Consider the following 6,404-nt stretch of genomic DNA (forward strand, 5'->3'; position numbering starts at 1 on the left):
TTTTTTTTTTTTTTACAAATAGTTTATTGACATACCTATAGTTTTGTAACCAGCCATTTTACTGAATTTTATTTTATGTTAAAGTTTATTTGTTTATTTTGAGAGAGAGAGAGTCCACATGAGAGCAGGGGAAAGGCAGAGAGACAAAGAGACAGAATCCCAAGCAGGCTTTTGGGAGCCTGTCAGCACAGAGTACCATGTGGGTCTCTACCCCATGAACAGCGAGGTTATGACCTGAGCCAAGATCAAGAGGTGGATGCTTAACTGACAAAGCCAGGCGCCCTTAACTGAATTTTAATATCGGACCCATTATATTTTAGTTTTAAATTATCTTTAAATTTTTACAGGTCTATTGCTTGTTGACATTAACATTTTTTTCTTTCCAAAATATATTCTTATTTTTTTCTTTTTGTCAAATTTCTTTAGACACACTTAACAAGAGTGGTATGTGCTTACTTTTAGCACATTTTTAGTGGATAAATATTTAGCATGATGTTAGAACAACCTTGTTAAACGATTAAGATTCATGGGCAATGGGGTAATATAAATTATATATGCTTGTGAAAAACTTCCAACATCAAAACTTAGTATTTTATTTGTTTTAGGATTAATCATGTTTTTGACTGAGATTACTTGCTCTGGAGCTAACTGACAAAATTTAGTTTCTGAATTCCAGCAAAGCCCACTCGAGCAGTAGAAACCACACTGCAGGACGTGTAGTGCCCTGTCTGTGTGGCAACACTTCTGTCCCCTGCCTCGTTGCCATATAAAGAAGTCATTAGATGAGTGAAATATGTTTTTCATGGGAGACAAGACTTCCAGATTGTAATACAGTTCTTCCACATTCATTGGCAAGGTATGGTTTCTATGACAGTTTCACGTTCCCATAGAGATGCATTAAAACATTGTTTTAGTATCCATTCGAAACTTCCTGGTTTAGAGAGCTGCCAGAATTTCATAACTGGAAGCAAAGGGGAGCCAAGGCCAGGGCAAGAGGTGCCAGGTGACAGCTTGTACCCTCTGCTTGCATGGACAGGGTTCTGGCATGTATCTGGTCTACAGAAAGTATAGCTGAAGTCTATATTGTCATAGCTGCCCAAGTTACAGCCTTGCTGCTCTGAGGTGAGGAGAGAAAAAGCCTGCAGCAGGCAATAGCAGGAAAGTGGACAGAGCTCAGGAAGGGTGTCTGGGAGCTATGGATGCAGGAACATGGTGATGCCACCCACAGCCAATTTCGTGACATCTCCAAGCTCTTCAGGAACTGTTGGTAGTTAGTAACTTTCACAAACGTGTCACCCACCTTCCTCTTTTCTCCTTCCACCCACAGTTGAGTGTTAGACTCAGGGGAACCCTGTGCCTGGAAAAGCGGTACCAGGAGGAAGAGGAAGGGAAATCGCCCCATGGAACAAGGAAACTCTAATATTGAAATCAAAAATGATATAGTGACTAAATTTTTCATAATTGAATTACATTACAAAGTCACCAGATAATACTAAATTTACCACAAAGGATGTGATATGTTAATTGGTAACTAAAAAATTTCCCCACAATTATCAAGCCATATGGTCTTAGCACATGATGTTGATATCATTTATTAACGAAAACAAAAATATTTTATGTTTATACACAACTCATACCTGATATGTATGCCAAAGTCTGGTTCTCCAAACTAGGACAATATTTTTTTTAAAATTGTTATTTCCTGGGAGGTACACCATAGCGATTTCATAATCTTAGGTTTGAGAACCACAGCCTTGTGGGGAGTAAGTTTAGGAATTCCCTGGGCTTGCATGGATGGGTTAACAAGGCATAAAGAATTAGAAAGCTATAAGATACTCACACCCAAATTTGGGTAAACACGATTAGGTAATTAGGGATGGAGAGAGTGGGGCAAAGGCCCCAATATAGAAGAAAGGTCTATGAGGTAAGCAAAAGTAGATATTCAGGGCTGGTACGCCCCCCAATTTAGTTCAATAGCAGAAAGCTGCTTTCTCAGGAAGGAAGGACCAAATTAGGTAAACAGGTAAATAGGGCTATAGACCAGACCACTGCAGGGTGAGGTTGCCCAGAGCAGAGTTAATCAGCAAAACAAAAGGTTCCTTGTTGACCTTGAGCTAGCATGCTTTATCTGTCTTATCCCCTAGGCTAGCTAAGATAAACAGACAATGGTGTCTCATGACTGCCATTAACAACCATCTGCCCAGTGCCACGGTTTTGTTTTACATTGACCTAAACTCCTAACACTATGTATTTTCAAAACCCCCATTCCTTCATGCCAATGAGTAAACGTTCACAGATTCATTATCTCTGTGCATGTCTGTCACATTTGTAAAACTTCTGATTTTAATAATACGGACTAACGACCCTTATTTGGGGTTCTTGTCTTCGTTGGGACATTTGCCATCTCTTGCATTTTAATCTTGGGTCTCACTTTCTTGCTAGACAAGAAAGAACTCTAGACCCAGAGTCTATGACAAGCCTAATGTCTTTTCCCGTGTTTTTTGCTTGCTTGTTTATTTGTTTGTTATACAACTTTTCCTGGTGATTCTCGTGTGTAAACAATGCTGAAGACCACAGCTCTCACACAGGACTTCTCATACTGCCCTGTGCATACAGATTACCAAGATGTCTTGTTGAAACTAAAGAGCCTACGCTGGCCTATCAAACTGCCTGCTGGGGCCAAAGCTGGTAGTCCATGGCTCCAGCTTTAATAGAAGACTCTATAGCACATTTTAAATGGATAATTGGCATTATATACTTTGAGAAATTTTATTTAAGTTTACTTTTGAAATATCTGTGCCTTGTGTGTGTGTGTGTGTGTGTGTGTGTGTGTGTGTGTGTGTGGCGGGGTGGGGGNGGGCCAAAGCTGGTAGTCCATGGCTCCAGCTTTAATAGAAGACTCTATAGCACATTTTAAATGGATAATTGGCATTATATACTTTGAGAAATTTTATTTAAGTTTACTTTTGAAATATCTGTGCCTTGTGTGTGTGTGTGTGTGTGTGTGTGTGTGTGTGTGTGTGTGTGGCGGGGTAGGTGTGGGTGTGAGAGAGAAAGATCGTGCATTGCATTGAAAATGTATTGGCCTTTTCACATATCAATTTTCTTTCAAATTATCGTCTCTTCACTCACTCCATTTCTCTTGTATTTGTGTTTACTTTTTCTGGTTAATTTGCAATTTTTCAATTTGCTGCATGGAGGGTATTTTTTTCCCAATTAGTTTAGCTAAAGGCTGTTTCTGTGTTACATTTTTAACAAACAATTTAGGTGGTTCTTTGCAAAATATACAGTTTACCATTTTATTATTTTTTTAATTTATTAGTTTTCATTTTTATTACATTATTTCTTCTGTTTTTCTTACATCAATTTTATTATTACTTACTGTCATTTTTATTCAATACAAAACATTTTCCTTTTCTGGTTTACGAATATAAGACATTAACTCTTTAAACATATCTTTAGCTAATCTTAAGCCAAACTATCTTAGCCATCTTCTGCCATAGCCAGGATTTGGGGGAAATTAGCATGTTCATTGCAATTATTATCTGTATTCTGCAATTTGTGCTTAAATTTCTCTTGAATTTTATTAGTTTTTTTCCTTTTACTATTAAACACATTTTTTTATTTTAATAAGGGAATGTGATGTTATTTTTTGTAAATGTTGACATTTTCTATTTGTCCTAATATATAGGTTATTTTTACAATGTTGCCATGCACTTTTAAAGAGAATAATAGTTTCTGTTTTCAATTCATACAGAGTTTAAATTAATCTATTAGATCAGACATCATTCTGATAATGGGGTTCTCTATACACTTTAAATATTTCTCCAGTTTATCTGTTATCTTTCTTGTATTTTACTCTATTTCTCCATTTATTTCTTAAAGGGTTTAAATTTTGATATTCAATTTTATGGTTACTGTATATTCATGATCATTATATTTTAGTACCTTTTTTCTGTTTCTTATCTATTGCTTTTGTTTTGAAATCAAAATTTGTTTTTTTCCCCATGCATTTGTCATATATTTGGCTGAACATTTAATTTCCATTATTTTGAGTTATTCTGTGTTATATATGTCTATAATAATCATATTTGCTTTTACTTGATTTTTCACTTTTTATTTTGCTTTGCTGTTTATTTTTTATCTTCTCTCTTTCTCTTCATGGCATTATGTATTTTGAAGTTTTATAGACTTTTTAATATAACAAATACTATATCTATTAGCTTTTATGTCTACTTTTTAAAATTCAAGTATAATTAACAATATTATATTAATGTGAAGTTTATAATATGAATCAACAATTCTATACATTTCTCTCTGTTCATCAGGATAAGTGTACTCTTAACCCCCTTATCTGATTCCCTCCTCCTCTCTACCTCCTGACTGGTAACCACCAGTTCATTCTATGTATTTAAGAGTTTATTATTTTTTGGTCTTTTTTGTCTTTGTTCACTTGCTTCGTTTCTATAATTACACAAATGAGTAAAATCATATTGCATTTGTCTCTTTGACTGACTCATTTCACTTAGCATTAAATTCTCTATTATCTGTCCATATTGTCGCAAATGGCAAGATTAATTATTTTTTACAGCTGAATATTTCATTATACATGATTATTATATATTATTATAATTATAAATAATTATGCAAAATTACTATATATTACTTATTACAATATATTATTATTTCATTATCTATAACATTATATGTCATATAATATATATAATTATTATAATACTGAGCAGTATTATAGCTGATATATGTCATATTGTCTTCATCCATTCATCTATTTATGGACCTTTGGGTTGCTTCCTTATCTTGGCTACTGTAAATAATCCTTAGATATGCATAGGGATACCTATATCTTTTTGAATTAGTGTTTCATTTACTTTGAGTAAAGACCCATTAGTGGAATTACTGTACCATATGACAATTCTGTTTTTAATTGGAGCAGACACTCTGAAAAACAGGTTGACAGTTCCTCAAAAATTAAACATAGAATTATCTATTTTTAAGTATTAAAAAATGAGAAAATTATCATCTAAATACATCCTACTTCCCCTTTATGCACTATTCATAGGTATTTTATTATTTTATATTCTTAAGATTCGTGTTATTATATTCTGTTTATAAAACCAAAAAATTGAATTTCCACCATCATTCGGACTAGCTCTACACTAAAATGAATGTGATTGACCACACCAACTCTTTTCACAGCTTCTTCATTTCTGAGCTTTATATTTGGGATTATTTATGTATTATCTAGATTCATCAAGTTGTAACTCCGCACTTAGCCCAAAATAAATGCTTGCTTCCTTGTTTGTCTTACCAGTTTTCAAACTGAAAACACATTCCATTTTAAAATACAAATTAATTTATTTTGCCTAAATGTGAACATATAAATGAAATCATATAACAAGTATTCTTTCATGCTGTACTTCTATTTCATATCATTTTGTTTTACAGATTCATATTTGTTGGCTATAACACTAGCACATTCCTTTTCTCTGTTGTATAATATTCCATTATTTGATTGCACTGTCATTTATTCTTCCATTCTATTGTTCAAAAAATTTTGGGTTGTTCCTAGTTATGAGGTATTGCTAACAAAGTAGCTTTAGAAATTCTTATATATAGAACACACATATGTTCACATAACTCATTGTTGTATATATCACATCTTTATTATAAAGAATAGTGTTTACTAAGAAATAATTTATTTCCAACAACATTGTTATCAGTTTATGATACCATCAGAGTTCTTGTAGCTCCACATCTTGCCCACAACTGATACAGTCAGAAGTAATTTTAGACATTCTTATAGGCAGAGTATCTCATCATTATTTTTTATTAACTATGAATTTAAATATACTTATTGGAACATTGATTAAATATTTTAACAAACTGTCTAATTTCTTCTTCTTTTTTTAATTTTTGCTATGTCTAACTCCTCGATTTAAAAGTTTTTTTTTCTATTTTCTGTATAAAAGTCCATTGATGCCTAGAAGAATTATAAATAAAGCTTATATTTTTGCCTTATTTTCTCATGTTTTTAAATTAAAGGCACTTTTCAATAGGTAAAATTTCTTAAATTAATTTTCACTTCTATTTTCTTTAATCATTGATATAATTTATACACACAAAAATGTCTTTATAATAACTTTGTGGTTATGAAAATATTCACAAAGATTATATTTTCAAAGTCTCATTTTATAGTAATTAACTCATTTATGTAATTTACTTTTTTACATAGTTTTATAATCTATCTTCACTTAATATTTTAATATAGTGGAGGTAGATATTCATCTTTCATCTTTTATACACTGATATCCTATATTCCAACACCAGTCATGGATAAAAGCATTGTTTTACACTTTATTAAAGATCCATCTTGTTGTAAATAA

This window comes from Crocuta crocuta, unplaced genomic scaffold (genome assembly GCF_008692635.1).
Source record: "Crocuta crocuta isolate KB4526 unplaced genomic scaffold, BGI_CrCroc_1.0 scaffold33, whole genome shotgun sequence".
NCBI lineage: Eukaryota > Metazoa > Chordata > Mammalia > Carnivora > Hyaenidae > Crocuta > Crocuta crocuta.